Here is a 20,993-nt window from a genome sequence, read left to right on the forward strand (position 1 = left end):
GTGGACATTTTCTATAACTACAACTTGACCACTGGTGCTTACTGGCATCTCCAATTCACAAAGCGGGAGGGACTGTTAAAGCTGCCATCAGAAAAGATCCTACAGTAGGTATTGGAGACATAAATTTCAAACACAACTGATATTCAAGAACCCTAATTGTTACAGGTAAATTTTCCTCACACCCTTTAATCAAAAAAATAAAAAAAGGAAAAAACACCAAATGGTCACAGAACAAGATACTCAACATCCCTATTTATTACAGGATGACAACAAGTAATCAAATTCCACCTGAGAGAAGGGTTATCCTAACTGTATGCAAACTGTAAATGGGGGAGAGAGCTGAGAAATGATGGAATCCCCCTTCACGCTCCATGGGAATGGACATTGGCAACAGGCTCTAGAAGGGACAGGCTCCACAAGCAACAATGAAAAATTTCAAGAGAGCTAAGCCTAGGATTTTAATATCTACACCTGGGCCTATATTACGAAAAACCGTCATTCAAATGACACATGCACCCCAACATTCACTGCGGGGCTACTTCCAATAGACAAGACACAGACCAAAGATACGTTCCATTGACAGATTAAATCTTGAAGAAATATGGTACATATATACAATGGGCTATTACTCAGACTTGAAAAACCCCATGAAATTATGCCAATGGTTCCCATAAGGAGGAACCTTGGAGGATCATAAACTAAGCAAAGTCAGCAGCAAAAGAAGAAAATAGCAGATGATGTCCTTTCTAGGTAAAATTAAAAAAAAAAAAGATCTATAGGAAATATTTTACAATATAAAAAGAGACTCTGAGATTGAAACACAAAGAATTCCAAAATAAGGAAAAAGAAAAGGGCCAGGGATGAATCAGGAGGTCAGTACTAACATACAGACAAGAATCGATAATTGAAAAATTATCTCCTTCCTTCTTTCCTTCTACATAGGCACTAAATTCTGTATCTCTAACATACCCACAGAAATATGTATTTGTATTAGGTAATCTGCAAGGTTTATTTCCTTCTTTCCTTCCTACAATACACATATACGCAGAAACATTTCTAACATATACATAGAAATCTGTAGCTGTAACAGATAATCCACAAGGAGTCTTCCCTTCCTTGGTTCCTTGCGCATGTAAAAGACATCTTTAACTCTAGTAAATGTGCCACAGGGATCTGATGTTCAGCATGGAGAACTTTACTCGACCTTGTTCAATAACCTATATGGCAAAAGAATCCAAAAAAGTACAATTATGCTCTATGTATATGTCATAACTGAATCAGTCCATTGGACACTGAGGACAAGCACAAAAGGCAAATCAACCATACTTCAAAATAGCATTGGCATGAGAGTAAAGAAAAGAACAGGAATGAAAAGTAAAGCCCAGTTTACACCCACTGACCTCCATAATTTGGGATAGTATCCGATCCCTCGAACCTGGGTAGTGTTGAGTCCCATGGCTGGACTGGGGCCAGCAGAGTGCCCTTCATGAGACATCTTTTAAACCTGTTTTGCCTGGTTTTCCCTGGCTGTGACCAGAATCCAGAGTGCACCCAAAAGATGGTGGCCTGACCCTCAGGCCTAGGGGACCAAGGTGAAGTCACCAAGTATTCAGGTCCCCTGGTGCTGGCGTCCCCAGCTGAAGCCTCCTTCCTGAGAGCGCAGACTCCTTGGCCCCGCAGCAGGGAGCCATGCCCCAGGCTGGGATGAGTCTGGGCGGGGGGGTGGAGCTTTTGGGGAAGAAATAGAGAGACCTAAACTCTTGGGAGTTTGCTCAGGCACAGTCCAGTCTAATTCGGAGCCCAGGAAGCTGACTTTCCCCAAGGCTCTGGTTGCATGTGAAATCACAGTTGAGCATGAATGAGTGCTGCCTCCTTGTGGACAGTCTGTAACTACATGTTGGCCATGATTGCTTCCTGCTGCTGCTGCCGCTGCTAAGTCACTTCAGTCGTGTCCGACTCTGTGCGACCCCATAGACAGCAGCTCACCAGGCCCCGCCGTCCCTGGGATTCTCCAGGAAGAACACTGGAGTGGGTTGCCATTTCCTCCTCCAATGCATGAAAGTGAAAAGTGAAAGTGAAGTCGCTCAGTCGTGTCCGACTCTTAGCGACCTCATGGACTACAGCCTACCAGGCTCCCCCGTCCATGGCATTTTCCAGGCAAGAGCACTGGAGTGGGGTGCCATTGCCTTCTCCCCGATTGCTTCCTAGCACCTCCAGTTCACAAGACCTGTGGGGCTCTTAATGACAGATACCTCAGGAAAAGCCCTGCAGCCAGTATTGTAGAAATAAATTCCAAACACAGCTGACTGTCAAGAAACCAATAGGAACAGATAAAATTTTCCTCACGCCCTTTAAAGAAAAAAATATAAAATAAAACACCCCAAATAGCCCAGGACAAGATGCTTATCATCCCTAATGATTACCATAGGAATCCCAATCAAAACAACAAGTAATCAAATACCTTCTGACAGAATGGCCACCCTGATTGTATGCAAACAGTAAATGGGAGAGGATGGAACTCTCCTACATGCTCCATGAGACTGGATATTGGCAACAGCGCCTAGAAAGGTCAGCCACCACAGGCAACAAAGAAAATTTTCAAGAGAGCTAAGTCTAGGATTTTAATACCCACACTTGAGCCTATATTACAACAAAAACCATCATTCAAATGACACATGCACCCCAACGTTCATTGCAGTGCTATTTCCAACAGCCAAGACACAGACCAAAGAAACGTTCTGTTGAAAGATAAAACCTTAAAGAAATGTGGTACACACATACATTAGGATTTTACTCATACATGAAAAAAACACCATAAAATTATGAAATTATGCCACTGGTCCAGACAAGGATGGATGTTAGAGGATCATATATTTAGTGTACTCAGCAACACAGAAAAAACATAGCAGATGATGTCCCTTCTCCACAAAAAGAAGACATACGGGGAAGTCATTTACCACACAGCAAGAGACCTTAAGATTCAAACACAAAGATTTAAAAAAATAAAAAAGGAAAGGGCCAGGTATGAATTAGGAGGTTGGTACTAACGTATACACAGAAATCTGTATCTGTGATACATAATCCACAAGAGCTCTCTTTCCTTCCACATGTGCACTGAAATTTCTATCTCTAACATACTCACAGAAATCTTTACTAGGTGATTCACAAGGATTATTTCCTGCCTTCCTCCTTCCTTCTTGTCTTTCTTTTTTCCCTCCATGCACATATACAAAGAAATCTTTATCCCTATCATATACATAGAAATCTGTAGCTGTAATAGATAATCCACAAGGACTATCTCCTTCCTTTGTTTCTTGCATATATACAAAAAATCCGTATCTCTAATAGATACTCCTCAAGGATTTGATTTGCAGCCCTGAGAAATTTACTCTACCTTGTTTAACTCCCCCTGGCGCTGGGGGTCCCAGCCCAAGCCTCCTTCCTGAGCGCAGCCTCCTAGCACCTAAGCACCCTCAGCAGTGTACTGTGGACCCCCAAGGGATTAGTCTGGACACAGTGTTTGTGTGATGCTTTACGGGGAAAAAGTAGTGAGACTCAAGCCCTTTCCTGTTTGCTCAGGCACATTCCACTTCATCTCACAGCCCCGGAAGCCAACTTGCCCAAAGGCTCTGGTTGCCCCCAGGAACCAAGGTGGGCCTGGAAAAGTGCTGCCGCCTTGTGGACATTTCCTGGAACTTCAATTTGATCACTTGCTCACAGGCACCTCAATTCCAAAGGCCCGGGGTTCTGTGAATGACAGCCACCCTCAGGAAACGTCCTGCAGCCGGCACCGGAGAAATAAATTCCAAACACAGCCGACTTTCAGGAAGCCAATGCCCAAAGCTAAATTGTCCTCATACCCTTTAAGGAAAAATAAAAAAAGATAGAAAACATAAACCCAAACCTCCCCCACCAAACAAGATGCTCAGCATTCCTAATTGCTGCAGACATGCCAATCGAAAAGATGTTGGGAAATCAAATCCTACCACTCACAATGGCCAACATCACAAATCTGTGACAATAAATATGGCATAGAGTCTGGGGGACAAAGAATCGCCCTAAGCTCTTGGTGGGAATATACATTGGCAGCAGCCACTGTCATGGCCAATCTCCAAATGCCTGAAAAAAATGATCAAGTCCTGCTAAGCCAAGGACCCGACATTCCCCCACTTTGGCCTGAGAAAGCCATCGATCAAAAGGCACAAGCACCCCAACAAACCTCCAGCACGACTTCCAGTAGCTGAGACACACACCTACCAAAATCTCCAACAAGAAGTTAAAGCTTAAACAAGAAGTGTACATATATACAGCAGACTATTTCTCACTCATTAAAAATCACCACTGAAATTTGGGAATTAGGACCCTGGGAGCCACAGGGATGGACCTTGAAGGATCATACACTAAGGGGAGTCAGGCAGAGGAAGACTACGGTATATAAGGTACATTCCAGGCAAAATGAAAACAGACATACAAGTCAACAAATTTACAACCCAAAGAGAGACTCTGAGGATTCAAAGTCAAACATAGGGTTCCAGGAAAAAAAATAACTGAAGGGTTGTGAATGAAATGGGAGGTCTGTACCTACACAGACAGGAAAAGTATATCTGGAGTAGATAATCCATAAGGATGATCCTCTTCCTTCCTGCTTGCTTCCACATATACACAGAAATATGTATCTCGAACCTATACACAGAAATCTCTTTCTTAAAGAGATACACCACAAAAATTAACTATCTTTCTTCTTTGTATCCACAGAAAAGTGTATCTGAGATACATAATTTCGAAGGCACCTATGCTCAGCACTTTGCTCATTATTCTATGGCAAAAGTCCAACAACCATAGACATACCCCATAGAAATGTGATACATGAACCCCATGACGTCCACTGACAACAGTCACAACATGGCAAATCGACAGTGCTGCGCTGCAGCATCGACACGATGTTAAAGAAAGGTAAGTAAATCAGTGCCTTTTGCATGATCTCCAGCCTCCCTGACAGGGGATGCTATCCCGTCCCTGGAGGCTGAGCAGGCTTGGGTCCCACTTTGAGACTGGGGGTGGTCGACACAGCCTGGCCCGGTGCTCTTTGTTGAACCCTATTGAAATGTCTACCTTCTCTTACATTCTGGCTGGGGTCAGGGTTGCGCATGGCATCAAGGTCTCAAGAATTGCAGGCAAGGCTCAGCAAGCCTAGTCTTCTCATGATGCTGGAGTTCCTAGCTCAAGGCTCGTTCCTGACAATGCAGCTTTCTAGCACCCAAGCACCCTCAGCAGTGTGCTGTGGACCCTGAAGGGATGAGCCTGGACCGGGTGTTTGTGTGATGCTTTAGCGGAAAAAGACCTGACACTCAAGGTCTTTCGTGTTTGCTCAGGAACATTCCACTCTATTTCACTGCCCAGGAAGCAAACTTTCCCTAAGGCTCTGGTTACCCCCAAGAACCAAAGGTGGGCATTAAAAAGTGCTGCCGCCTCGTGGATATTTTCTGTAAATAAAATTTGATCACAGGTTCTAAAGGAACCTCAATTCACTAGGCCTGGGATTCTGTTAGTGATAACTGCCCTGAGGAGATATCTAGGATGGATATTGGAGAAAAATTCGAAACACAGCTGACTCTCAGGAAACAACTGTCAAAGGTAAATTGTGATCATACCCTTTAAGGAGAAAATAAAAAAGACAAAACAAATGGAAAACTCCACCACAGAACATGTTGCTATGATTCCCTAAATGCTGGAGGAATATCAATCACAATGACAATGGAAAATCAAATTTCACCACTCACAATGGCCATCAGGCCATCATCACAAGTCTACAAAAAATAAATGTGGGAGAGAGCCTGGAGGAAAAACAATCGCACTAAGCTGTTGGTGGGCATATACAACAGCATCAGCCAGTATAGTGCACAGGCTTCAAATGACTGAAAAAATACTATCCAGGGGGCTAAGCCTAGGATTTGACATTACAACACTTGGGCCTATATCCTGAGAAAATCACGTAGTTATGTTAAACACTGAACTTCAATTTGAAAACATATACTTAATGTATAGCTACAGCCACAATAGAAAATCAAGAAGAAAAAACTAGCAAAATGAAAATGGGATATTTCTTACACCAGGAGACACAACAGAGAAATTTTCTTACATGAGACTATTTAAAAAAAAACAGAGACTAGTTTACCTCTTTAATCTATATTTCAAAAAGAACTAATTAGCCAAATAAGGCCAATTAATCTACCAACAAGATAAATACGGCCTAGAAAGCAGGTGAAAGACATTTTACCAGACACATTTTATCACATTGTGATAATTGTACAATTAAAAAATACAGAAAAATTTTGATGATTTTCTTTAAAGAATGAATCAAAAGGAGTTCAGTCTGAAGATATAATTTTCATATTTTATATATGCCAATATTTTCCTGTATGAAATATGGAAAATTTCATATTTCATGCAGGAGGATTTCATACTTCATGCAGGAAAATTGTGTCTATAATTTCCTCCATGAAATATGGCAAATGTCATATTCCACGCAGGAAAACTTGTGCCCATAATTTCCTGTATGAAATATGGAAAATTCCAATTGAAATTATACTATTTTCAGGAAAATGAATCTATATATTCTCATACTAAGGCATGATTGTCAGAAACATAAAATGACCATAAGAAATCACATTTGTGTAGAATCTAAAATATGACACAAAGGAACCTATCTATGAAACAGAAAGAGACTCACAAATCCAGAAACTAATGGATGTCTGTGGGGATTTGGTGTAGATATTGCCAGACTGGGGTAGAGGTTAAGACATAAAAATCACTATATGTAATGTAAGGAAAATAATAGGATATAGTATGCAGCAGAAAGAAATATAGCCATGATTTTGTAATATCTTTAAGTGGAGAATATTCCATTAAAATACTGAATCACTATGTGGTATCCCATACTTCAGTGGAAAAAGAAATAGTGGATTGATAACTATAAACACAAAAAATAATCAAGAATGAAGGTTAGCAAAATAAAAATGGGAAAATTTTAGAAATAGAAATTCCCATCAAGAAATTAATTTGGATGAGATTACTAAAAATGTCCATTGGTTCATCCACGAGAATGAACAACATGGAGGATCTTGAAAAAATGAAACACAGAAGTGCCTTAGGAAACAGCAATCACATTCCTGGGCATAGAGTCAGGGAGAAGCAACATTTTCAAAGATAAGGGTACCCATGCCATCCCTGCCAGACCGGTTTCCATAGCAAGGACGCTGCTGCAACCTAAGTGTGGAAGGACACAGAAATGAATAAAGAAAATGGGATATATACACACAATGGTTTATTAGTTAGCCATAAGGAAGAATGAAACAATGCATGTTCAGGCACAGGGAAGAAGGTAGAGATGATCATAGTAAGTGAAATAAGAGAGACAGAGAGTGACAAATAGAAAACAGATGATCTCAACAAACATCCTAGTGGTGGTCATTAGAAAAGAATTCAAAACAGGGCCGAGTTACAAGAAGCCAGTCTTGAGAGGTAAGTTGAACTCACCCTTGAAAATAAATCACCTGAAAAGAAGTCAATGTTGCTAAATATTAGAAATACAAATTGAAACCCCAGGAAGGTATCACCTCACAGAAGGCAGAATGGCATTATCAGAAACTCAACAAACAATAACTGCTGATGAAGATGTGGAGAAAAGGGAATGTTCCTCCCCTGATGCTGGGAATATAAATTGGTAACAGACACTGAAGGGTAGAGTGAGGGTTATTAAAGAAAATGAGAATGAGGTTACAATACTTCTCTAACACAACACATGAAATTAACTTCAAATAATACAGATCTAAAGTTCAGGAGAGATTCTATGAGAATCTTAAGGAAAACATAGGCAGGACATGTGATGATAAAAACTGCAAGGTCTTTTTTAATCCATCTCTCAGAGCAATGAAAAAGACACTGAAAATAGGAAAACATGACCTCAATTCAATTCAGTTCAGTTCAGTCACTCAGTCGTGTCCAACTCTTTGCGAAACATGACCTACTTCAATTTAAAAGCAGGTACCCAGCAAAGAAACCTTAAGGAAAGACAAAAGCAATCCAGAATGGGAAGAAATATGTACAAACCAAGATACCCACAAGGAATTCATCTCTGAAACCAACAAACAACAAACAAAAATAATTTCGTAATATTTAAATAGAGTTTAGGACTTCCCAGGTGATGGCAACCCACTCCAGTACTCTTGCCTGGAGAATCCCACGGAGGGAGGAGCCTGGTAGGCTATAGTCCATGGGGTCTCAAAGAGTCGGACATGACTGAGTGACTTCACTTTCACAGGTGGTGTTAGTGGTTAAAGAACCCACCTCCCAATGCAGGAGACATAAGAGATGTGGTTTTGATCCCTTGGTCGGGATGATCCCATGGAGGAGGGCATGGCAATCCACTCTAGTATTCTTGCCTGGAGAATCCCAGGGACAGAAGAGCCTGGCGGGCTACAGTCCATAGCGTCACAAAGAGTCGGACATGACTGAACGACTAAAAGACACTATATGTATACACACATTTCCAGGCACACACACATGCACAAATGGAGTTTATTCTGTAAAATATTGAATCATTATGTTGTATCCAAAAACAAATAGAGTTATGTTAATTGACTGTAGTTCAATTAAAAAATACTTGATGGATAGCTACAAACATGAAAGAAAATCAAGAATAAAAAAGTAGCAAAATGACAGTGGAAAATTCTTAACAGAAGATCCACTCAAGAAATTAATTTAAATGAGATTACTAAAAATCACAGAAGCTGGATTGACCATTTTAATTGTTGCTTCAGAAAGAACTAATTATTCAAAGCAATCCAATTAATTTACCAACAAGATAAAGATGGTCCAGAAGGCCAGGATAAACCCACATTTTACTAAGCCCACATTGTGATAATTAGTACCATTATAAGATATAAAATTTTTTTGACCATTTTCTTTAGAGAATGATTCAAAAGAAATACATTTTGAAATACATTAAAAAATGTATTTCCCATATTTTCATATGTGCCCAGATTTTCCTGTAGGCAATATGGAAAACTCCAAATTCCATGCAAGAATATCTCCACCCATGTTTTCTTGAATGAAACATGCAACTTGCATATATCCTGCGGGAAAATCTGTGACCATATTTTCTTGTATGAAATACTGGCAACTTCTATATATCCTTCAGGAAAATCTGTGTCCATATTTTCTGTATGGAATATGGAAAATTCCAATTGAAATAATGCTATTTTGAGGAATATAAAACTACATATTCTAAGCCATATACTAAGCCAAATTTCTCAGAAAGGCATAGGCAACTACCATATGAAATAATATTTATGTTGAATCTAAATTATGACACAGATGAACTTATCTATGAAACAGAAAGAGACTCACAAATATAGAAACTAATGGATGCCTGTGGGGATTTGTCTGCGGGAGTTGCCAGACTAGGGTAGAGATTAAGAGATAAAAACACAATAAACAATGTAAGTAAACTAATAGCATATAGTATGCAGCAGAGTAAAATATAGCCATGATTTTGTAATATCTTTAAATGGAGTATATTCCATTAAAATACTGGATCACTATGCTGTAACCCAAAGCAAATATATTAGTATTAATCAACTGTAGTTTAATTTTAAAAGAGATAATGGATGGAAAGCTACAAACACAAAACATAATCAAGAAGAAACATTAACAAAATTCAAATGGGAACGTTTTAAAAATAAAGATCCCATCTAGAAATTAATCTGGAGATTATTAAAAATGTCCATGGTTCATCCAATAGAAAAAAACAACATGGAGTTTCCTTAAAACTAAAAATAGAAGTGCATTCAGAAACAGCAGTCACATGCCTGGGCATACAGTCAGGGAGAAGTGACATTTTCAGAGACAAGGGTACCCATGCCATCCCGGGTGGACTGGCTTCCATAGCAAAGACACTGCTGCAACCTAAGTGTGGAAGGACACAGAAATGAACAAAGAAAATGGGATACACACACAATGCTATATGACTCAGCCATAAAAAGCAATGAAACAATGGGATCTTCAGGCACAGGGAAGAAGGTAGAGATGATCATAGCAGCTGAAGAGAGACAGTGAACAAATGTAATATGATATCACTTCTAGGTGGAATCTAACAATGGATACGTATGAGCTCCTTGAGCAAAGATACACAGTTCACAGACTTAGAAAAAAGAACTTATTGTTAGCAGAGAAGAAAGGTACCAGGCCCATAGAAATCAGCTATTTGAACTAACACATGCACACTACTATTTAGAAAATAAATCACAAGGACCCACTGGGTAACAAAAGGAACGGTACTCCACTCTCTGTAATACCTATACAGGCATAGAACCCAAAATACAACTATACACATCTAAATATGAGTGAATCACGAACAGTCCCTGGTAGCTCAGTCAGTAAAGAATCTGCCTGCAATGCAGGAGACTGGGGTTTGGTTCCTGGGTCAGGAAGGTCCTATGGAGAAGTAAATGGCAATCCATTCCAGTATTCTTGCCTGGGAAATCCCAATGAAGGACAGAGGGGCCTGGTGGGATACAGCTGAGTTATTTCAAATCCTAAAAGATGATGGTGTTAAAGTGCACTCAATGTGACAGCAAATTTGGAAAACTCAGCAGTGGCTACAGGACTGGAAAAGGTCAGTTATCATTCCAATTCCAAAGAAGCGCAACGCCAAAGAATGTTCAAACTACCACACAACTGCACTTATTTCACACAGTAGCAAAAGTAATGCTCAAAAGTTCCCAAGACACACTTCAACAGTACGTGAATGGAGAACTTCCAGATGTTCAAGCAGGATTTAGAAAAGGCAGATAAACCAGAGATCAAATTGCAACATCCATTGGATCATAGGAAAAGCAAGAGAATTCCAGAGAAACATCTACTTCTGCTTCAATGACTACGCTAACCTTTGACTGTGCAGATGACAACTAACTGTGGAAAATTATTAAAAGAGATGGGAATACCAAACCACCTTACCTGCATCATGAGACACCTGTATGCAGGTGAAGAAGCAATAGTTAGAACCAGACATGGAACAACAGACTGGCTCAAAATTGAGAGCGGAGTATGTCAAAGTTGTATATTGTCACCCTGCTTATTTAACTTATATGCAGAATACATCATGTGAAATGCAGGGCTGGAAGAAGCACGAGCTAGAATTTGCCAGGAGAAATATCAATAACAAATATGCAGATGACACCACCCTAATGGCAGAAAGCAAAGAGGAACTACAGAAGGTGAAAGAGGACAATGATAAAGCTGGTTTAAAACTCAACATTCAGAAAACTGAGATCATGGCATCTGGTTCCATCACTTCATGGCACATAGATGGGGAAACAATGGAAATCATGACAGACTTTATTTTCTTGGGCCCCAAAATCACTGCATGATTTTGGATGGTGATGCAGCCATGAAATTAAAAGACTCTTGCTCCTTGGAAGAAATGCTATGACAAACCTAGACAGCATACTAAAAAGCAGAGACATTACTTTTCTGACAAAGGTCTACATAGTCAAAGCTATGGTTTTTCCAATGGTCATGTGTGGATGTGAGAGTTGGACCATAAAGAAGGCTGAGTGCCAAAATATTGATGCTTTCAAATTGTGGTGTTGGAGAGGACTTTTGAGAGCCCCTTGGACTGGAAGGAGATCAAACCAGTCAATCCTAAAGGAAATCAATCCTGAATATTCATTGGAAGGACTGATGCTGAAACTCCAAAACTTTGATGTGAAGAGCCAACTCATTAGAAAAGACCCTGTTGCTGGGAAAGACTGAAGGCAGGAGAAGGGGACGACAGAGGACGAGATGGTTGGATGGCGTCACCAGCTCAATGGACATGAGTTTGAGCAAACTCTGGGAGACGGTGAAGGGCAGAGAAGCCTGGTGTGCTGCAGTCCACAGGGTCACAAAGACTTAGACATGACTGAACAACTGAACAACAAGGAATGAATCAAGTTGCTATGAATTAAAAAAAAAAAACAATCAAACACCCAATGCATTGTAATTCACCTATATTCTTAAGTTCAAATAGCTGGATAAACACTATAAAGATAGAAACATGTTCTGGCTCTATTCCCCTCATCCCGTGGTTACCTTGGCTTGTATCACATCTCTGGAGACTGGGCAGGCTTGGGTCCCAAGGTTGGATTGTGGTGGAGTTCAAGGACCTGGGAGGATGTGGCAGGCAGTGCACCCCCATGATGTTCCTGGAGTGCCTCTTGCCCTCTCTGCAGGAGCCCTCTATCTCTAGATACAGGTGAAGTAAATTAAGAGCTTTGAATTAACATAGACACACTTATATGTACCAAATAGATGATCGAAAATGACCTACTGACTGAATAGCAGATGGATGTTTACTGAACACACTATAATCACCTAGATGGGAACAGGAACTTGAAAGAGAAGAGATAAACACCTATACATAAATGAATCAAGTTCCTATATACTTGAAAAATATAAATTCAGAAATCTTTATTAAAAATAACATAACATGGAAATTACAGGGGGAAAAATGTGTGGAGCTGAATAAAGCTGCCGTCTTGAGGCCATTTTCCATAACAACTACTTGAAAAGCTGTGCTGTTGGGCATTGAGTATTGTCAAGGTCAGAGGGTCTGGAGGTAAAAAACAGCTGATCTCCACAAACGTTCTAGTGGTGGTTATCAGAAAAAATTTAAAACAGGACGAGTTCAAAGGAACCAATCTGGAGAGGTGAGCTGAACTCACTCTGGAAAAGAAATCACATGAAAAGAGGTCATCATCGCTAAATATTAGAAATGCAAATCGAAACCCCAGGAAGGTATCATCTCACAAAAGGCTTAATCGCCATTGTCAGAAACTCGACAAACAATAACTGCTGATGAAGATGCAGGGAAAAGGCAATATGGAGAATTCTGTATTTCATGCAGGAGAACCTGCACCCGCGTTTTTGCTGCAGGAAATAGGGGGTATTCACAAGGACCTGATGCTAAGCACTCCGCTCAACTTGCTATTGCACAAAGTCCAAACACACAACAGCGATTCCCCATAGATATGCAATATCTGAATCAATGGCTGTACACTGACAACAATCACGATATTGCAACTCGACTATGCTGCGATGTAGTATTGGCAAGATGGTAATGGAGAGGAAAGAAAAGCAGGGCCTCCTCTTTTATAAATAACCTCCCTGACTTGGGATGCTATCCCATCCCTGGAGGCTGAGCAAGCTTGGGTCCCACTCCTGGATTGGGGAGGGGTGGATACAGCCTGGCATGGTGCCCTTCATTGAACACTTTTTAAAGGTCTATAATCTACAGCTCTCTGGCATCAAGGGCCTGAGGAATTTGAAGGCAAGATTCAGCTAGCCTCGACCTCTCCTGGAGCTGGGGTTCACAGCAAAAGCCTCCTTCCTGAGAGGGCAGCCTCTGAGGCACTGGGTGCTATGGACCTGGAAGGGATTAGTCTGGATGGTGGGTTTGTGTGATGCCATAGGGGCTTCCCTGGTGGCTCAGACGGTGAAAGTGTCTGCCTGCAATGCGGGAGACCTGGGTTCGATTCCTGGGTCGGGAAGATCCCCTGGAGAAGGAAATGGCAATCCACTCCAGCACTCTTGCCTGGAAAATCCCATGGACGGAGGAGCCTGATAGGCTACAGTCCATGGGGTCGCAAAGAGTTGGACACAACTGAGCGACTTCATTTTAACTTTCATAGGGGCAAAAAGTACTGAGACTCAAGCCCATTTACGTTTGTCCAGGCACAGTCCACTCTATTTCACACCCACAAAAGCCAACTTTCTCTAAGGCTCCGGTTGCCCCAGGAACCAAGTGTGGGCATGCAAAAGTGCTGCTGCCTTTTGGACATTTTCTATCAGATCAGATCAGTCGCTCAGTCATGTCCGACTCTTTGCGACCCCATGAACCACAGCACGCCAGGCCTCCCTGTCCATCACCAACTCCCAGAGTTCACCCAGACTCATGTCCATCGAGTCAGTGATGCCATCCAGCCATCTCATCCTCTGTCATCCCCTTCTCCTCCTGCCCCCAATCCCTCCCAGCATCAGAGTCTTTTCCAATGAGTCAACTCTTCACATGAGGTGGCCAAAGTATTGGAGTTTCAGCTTTAGCATCATTCCTTCCAAAGAACACCCAGGATTGATCTCCTTCAGAATGGACTGGTTGGATCTCCTTGCAGTCCAAGGGACTCTCAAGAGTCTTCTCCAACACCACAGTTCAAAGCGTCAATTCTTCGGCGCTCAGCCTTCTTCACAGTCCAACTCTCACATCCATACATGACCACAGGAAAAACCATAGCCTTGACTAGACGGACCTTTGTTGGCAAAGTAATGTCTCTGCTTTTGAATACGCTATCTAGGTTGGTCATAACTTTCCTTCCAAGGAGTAAGCGTCTTTTAATTTCATGGCTGCAGTCACCATCTGTAGTGATTTTGGAGCCCAGAAAAATAAAGTCTGACACTGTTTCCACTGTTTCCCCATCTATTTCCCATGAAGTGATGGGACCGGATGCCATGATCTTCATTTTCTGAATGTTGAGCTTTAAGCCAACTTTTTCATTCTCGACTTTCACCTTCATCAAGAGGCTTTTTAGTTCCTCTTCACTTTCTGCAACTACAACTAAAAAGCCTCTTGATGAAAGTGAAAGAGGAGAGTGAAAAAGTTGGCTTAAAGCTCATCATTCAGAAAATGAAGATCATGGCATCCGGTCCCATCACTTCATGGCAAATAGATGGGGAAACAGTGGAAACAGTGTCAGACTTTATTTTTTGGGGCTCCAAAATCACTGCATGGTGACTGCAGCCATGAAATTAAAAGACGCTTACTCCTTGGAAGGAAAGTTATGACCAACCTAGATAGCGTATTCAAAAGCAGAGACATTACTTTGCCAACAAAGGTCCGTCTAGTCAAGGCTATGGTTTTTCCAGTGGTCATGTATGGATGTGAGAGTTGGACTGTGAAGAAAGCTGAGCGCTGAAGAATTGACGCTTTTGAACTGTGGTGTTGGAGAAGACTCTTGAGAGTCCCTTGGACTGCAAGGAGATCCAACCAGTCCATCCTAAAGGAGATCAGTCCTGGGCATTCTTTGGAAGGACTGATGCTAAAGCTGAAACTCCAGTACTTTGGCTACCTCATGCGAAGAGTTGACTCATTGGAAAAGGCTCTGATGCTGGGAGGGATTGGGGGCAGGAGGAGAAGGGGACGACAGAGGATGAGATGGCTGGATGGCATCACCAACTTGATGGACATGAGTTTGAGTGAACTCCAGGTGTTGGTGATGGACAGGGAGGCCTGGCATGCTGTGATTCATGGGGTCACAAAGAGTCGGACATGACTGAGTGACTGAACTGAACTGAACCAAACAACTTGATCACCAGTTCTCACAAGCACCTCAATTTACAAGGCCTGGGGTTCTGTAATGATAGCTGTCCTCAGGAAATGTCATGGTGTGGATACTGGAGAAGTAAATTCCAAACACAGTTGACTTTCAGGAAGCCAGCTACCAAACAAATCCTAACCTCCACCGCAGGACAAGATGCTTAGCATCCATAATTGCTGCAGGAATGCCAATCAAAATGACAATAGGAAATCAAATTCCACCAGTCACAATGGCCATCCTCACAAGTCTACAAACAATAAATGTGGGAAGGAGCCTGGAAGTAAAAGAATCTCTCTAAACTGTCAGTGGGAAGATACATTGGCTACAGCCAGTATATGAACAGTGTCTGAATGCCTCAGAAAAAAAAAAAAAAAACCCACAAAGAAAACAACCAGCTACCAAGATGGGTAAACCTGGGATCTTACGTTCCCACTCTTGGGCCTATATGCTGAGCAAACCATTGATCAATTGCACATGAACCCTAACGAACACTGCAGGACTACTTTCAATAGCCAAGACACACAACCAGGAAAATCTCCACCAAGATTAAAGCTTAAGCAAGATGTCGTACATATATGTGGTAGACTATTTCTCACTCCTAAAAAACTGCCACTGAAATTAGAGAATTATGATGCTGGGAGCCACAGGGATGGACCTGGAAGAATCATGCACTAAGGGAAGTCAGTCAGACAGAGGAAGATGATGGTATATGATATACCTGCCAGGAAAAATAAAAATAGACATACAAGGAAACAAATTTACAACCCAAAGAGGGACTTGGAGAATTCAAAGTTAAACAAAGGGTTCCAGAAACAAAAAAAATTGAAGGGTCTGGAATGAGTTAGGAGGTAGAATCCTACATGGACGAGAAATCTGTATCTGTAATAGATAACCCACAAGGACTATCCTCTTCTTTCCTTCCTTCCACATATACACAGAAATCTGTATCTCTAACCTATACAAAGAACTCTATATCTCTAAGAAATAAGTCACAAAAATGATCATCTGAGATAGATATTCCACAAGGACCTGATACTCAGCACTTCGCTCGAACTTCGATGGCAAAGGTCCAAAAAAACACAATAGAGATACCCCATAGATACGTAATACTGAGTCAGGCGGCTGTACACTGACAACAATCACAACGTTGCAAATCAACTGTTCTGCAAAGTAGCATCGGCAAGAGATTAAAGAAAAGGAATGGAGTGCCTGCTCTCTTATCTACCTCACTGACTTGGGATGCAGTCCCATCCCTGGAGGCTGAGCAGGCTGGGGTCCCACTCCCAGACTGGGGTGGGGTTGACACAGCCTGGCACAGTGCCCTTCATTGAGCCCTTTTTAAAGGACTACTATCTGCTATGTTCTGGGACCAGAGTCCCATGTGGCATGAAGGCCTCCAGGAATTTGAAGGCAAGATTCAGCTAGCCTCAACCTCTCCTGGAGCTGGGGTTCCCAGCTCAAACCTTTTTCCTGAGAGGGCTGCCTCCTAGACACCTAAGTGCCCTCAGCAGTGTGCCCTGGACCTGGAAGGCATTAGTCTGGACAGGATGTTTATGTGAGGCTTTAGGGGGGAAAAGTAGTGAGTCTCAAGCCCTTTCCTTGTTGCTCAGGCACACTCCACTCTATTTCACAGCCCAGGAAGCCAACTGACCCTAAGGATCTGGTTGCCCCAGGAACCAATGTTGGGCAGCCAAAAGTACTGCCGCCTTGTGGAAATTTTCTGTAACTACAACTTGATCATGGGCGCACCCACAGGCATCTTAATCCACAAAGGCTGTGGTTCTGTTAATGACAGCTGCCCTCAGGAAATGCCATGGGGCGGGTATTGGAGAAATATGTATCAAAACTAGCCAACTCTCAGGAAGTCAACTGCCAAAGGTAAATTGTCCTCACACCCTTTAAAGAAGAAAAACTAAAAAGCAAAACAAATGTCCTCCACAAGACAACATGCTCAACATCCCTAACGGCTGCAGGAATGCCAATCAAAACGAAAATCGGGAAATCAAATACCACCACACACAATGGCCATTGTCAAAATTCAACAAACTAAATACGGGAGACAATGTGGAAGGGAAATAATCTCCTAAGCTGTCTGTGGAAATATACACTGGCTACAGGCAACCTCAGATATGCAGATGACACCACCCTTATGGCAGAAAGTGAAGAGGAACGAAAAAGCCTCTTGATGAAAGTGAAAGAGGAGAGTGAAAAAGCTGGCTTAAAGCTCAACATCCAGAAAATGAAGATCATGGCATCTGGTCCCATCACTTCATGGGAAATAGATGGGGAAACAGTGTCAGACTTTATTTTGGGGGGCTCCAAAATCACGGCAGATGGTGATTGCAGTCATGAAATTAAAAGACACTTACTCCTTGGAAGGAAAGTTATGACCAACCTAGATAGCATATTCAAAAGCAGAGACATTACTCTGCCAACAAAGGTCTGTCTAGTCAAGGCTATGGTTTTTCCAGTGGTCATGTATGGATGTGAGAGTTGGACTGTGAAGAAAGCTGAGCGCCGAAAAATTGATGCTTTTGAACTGTGGTGTTGGAGAAGACTCTTTAGAGTCCCTTAGACTGCAAGGAGATCCAACCAGTCCATTCTGAAGGAGATCAGCCCTGAAATTTCTTTGGAAGGAATGATGCTAAAGCTGAAACTCCAGTACTTGGGCCACCTCATGTGAAGAGTTGACTCATTGGAAAAGACTTTGATGCTGGGAGGGGTTGGGGGCAGGAGGAGAAGGGGACGACAGAGGATGAGATGGTTGGATGGCATCACTGACTCGATGGACGTGAGTCGGAGTGAACTCCGGGAGTTGGTGATGGACAGGGAGGCCTGGCGTGCTGTGGTTCATGGGGTCACAAAGAGTCGGACACGACTGAGCGACTGAACTGAACAGACAATAATATATGGACAGTCTCTGAATGTTAAAAAAAAAAAAAAAGAAAGCTATCAAGATCTAAGGTGGAAAAAGTGATGCTATCAAGAAGGGTGTGTGTGTGATGCATTAAGAGAAAAGACCAGTGAGACACAAGCCCTTCAGTGGTTGCTCAGGCACATTCCACTCTATTTCACAGCCTGGAAGCCGACTTTCCCGAAGCCTCTTGCTTGCCCCCAAGAACCAGAAAGAAAGAAAGTGAAGTCGCTCAGTCGTGCCTGACTCTTTGTGACCCCATGGATAGTAGCCTGCACCAAGCTCCTCCGTCCATGGGATTTTCAAGGCAAAGAGTACCGGAGTGGGTTGCCATTTCCTTCTCCAGGGAATCTTCCCAACCCAGGGATTGAACCCAGGTCTCTCACATTGTAGGCAGAAGCTTTACCGTCTGAGCCACCAGGGAAGTCCAAGAACCAGAGGTGGGCATCAAAAAGTGCTGCCTCTTTGTGGACATTTCCTGTAACTACAACTGACCACAAGGGCTTACCCACACCTCTAATTCACAAGGGCTGGGCGGCTGCTCATGACTCTGCCTTCAGGAAATGTCCCAGGGCGGGAACTGCAAGATATATTCCAAACACAAACAACTTTCAGGAAGCCAACTGTCACAGGTCTATTTTCCTCACACCCTTAAAGGGTAAAAAACCCCCAACAAACCCCATACCTCCACCTAGGACAGGATGCTCAGCACCCCCAATCATTACAGGAGGAATGCCAATCAAAATGACAATGAGAAACCAAATCCCACCAGTCAGAATGGCCATACTCACGTCTACAAACAATAAATGCAGGAGTGAGTTTGGAGTAAGAGGAAGCCTCCTACACTGTCAGTGGGAACGTACGTTGGTAACAACCACAATAAACGACAATGTCTACATGCCCAAATAAAAGCTATCAAGACACTAAGCCTAGGATCTGACATTATACCACAGCTAGGGCTTATGTTATCCTATATGAAATACAGAAAATTCTATTTTTATATATGAAATATTCAACTACATTTTCAACTGTGACATATAGAAAATTCTATTTTCATATATGAAATTTGCACCTATCTTTTCATTTATGAAATACAGAAAATTCTCTTTTACATATGAAATATGCACCTATATTTTCATCTGTGAGATACAGATAATCCTCTATTCATATATGAAATATGCATCTATATTTACACCTGTGAAATGTAGAAAATTTTCTTTTCATATGTGAAATATACAAATATATTTTGTTCTGTAAAATGTGAAAAAATGTTTTCATATATGAAATATGCATATATATTTTAATCTATGAAATATAGAAAATCCTATTTCTATGTATGACATGCATTCATATTTTCACATCAGAAATATGTAAAACTTATGTTCATATATGAAATATGCACCCATTATGTTATATGAAATATAAAAAATTCTATTTTCATATAAAATGCACCCATAGCTTCACATATGAATTATCAAAAATTCTATTTTCATATATGAAACATGCACCCATGTTTTCATACATGTAATACAGAAAATTCTATGTTCATCTATGAAATATACCTCTGTGTTTTCATATATGAAATATTAAAAATCCATTTTCATCCATGAAATATGCACTCATGCTTTCATATATGACATACAGAAAATTCTATTTTCATATATGAAATATACACCCATGTTTTCATATATAAAATGTTGAAAATTCCATTTTGATCCACAAAATATGCACCTATGTTTTCATATATGAATTATAGAAAACTATATTTTCATTCACAAAATATGCACCCATTTCTTCATATATGAAATATTGAAAATTCAATTTTTCATCCATGAAATACACACACATCTTTTAATATATGAAAATTCACACATACTTTTATGTAAGAAATATAGAAAATTCTATTTTTAGACATGAAATATGCACACATTTTCATATATGATATATACAAAATTATATTTTCATTCATTAAATTTGCACTCGTGTGTTCATATAGGATATATTGTTGTTCAGTCACTCAGTCATGTCCAACTCTTTGCGACCCCATGGACTGCAGCACGCTAGGCTTCCCTGTTCTTTACTGTCTTACAGAGCTTGCTCAAACTCATGTCCATTGAATTGGTGATGCCATCCAACCATCTCGTCCTCAGATATGAAACATTCACCTGACTTGGGCTTCCATCCCATTCCTGGAGCCTCAGCTGGCTGTTCTCATGGCTGGACTGTGGTGGGGTTGAATTGACCGGGCTGGTTGCTCTTTAAGGCCCCTCGTAAATCTGTATTTTCTGGTTTGATCTGGCAGGGACCACAGCCCCTAGGGAACACAATCGATGGTGTCCTGACACTGTGGCCTCGATGACCTTGGAAAAGTCACCCAGCTTCTACATCTTCTGGTGCTGGGGTCCCCAGGTCAAGCCTTCTTCCTGAGAGTGCAGCCTCCTAGGCACCTCATCAGGGTGCTGTGGTCCAGGTTGGAATTATTCTGCAGGAAAGGGGTTAAGCTTTAGGGAGAAGAAGTATTGAGATTAAGCCCCTGGGTGTTTGCTCAGGCAACTCCACTCTAATTCACAGCCTAGGAAGCCAGCTCTTCTTTAGGCTCCTGTTGCCTGAGGAAATCAGAGTTGGGTGTGGGGAAAGTGCTGCCGCCTTGTGGACATTTTCTGTAACTA

At 41.6% G+C, this 20,993-nt stretch overlaps 1 long non-coding RNA gene across 5 annotated transcripts in view; it reads right to left on the reverse strand.

The window, feature by feature from the left end:
* Positions 1-232: 232 nt before the first annotated feature.
* Positions 233-20,993, reverse strand: part of LOC123465202 — a 29,009-nt gene continuing 8,248 nt past the window's right edge. For 4 of the 5 annotated variants that reach the window (XR_006640347.1, XR_006640344.1, XR_006640348.1 and 1 more), the window contains one exon: positions 20,450-20,806. This is a non-coding gene — a long non-coding RNA (uncharacterized LOC123465202). Of the gene's footprint in view, positions 1,218-12,132; positions 12,286-20,449; positions 20,807-20,993 lie in introns of those variants that run through there. The other variant, XR_006640346.1, reaches the window with a different exon arrangement.

This window comes from Bubalus bubalis, chromosome 20, assembly GCF_019923935.1.
Source record: "Bubalus bubalis isolate 160015118507 breed Murrah chromosome 20, NDDB_SH_1, whole genome shotgun sequence".
Lineage (NCBI taxonomy): Eukaryota > Metazoa > Chordata > Mammalia > Artiodactyla > Bovidae > Bubalus > Bubalus bubalis.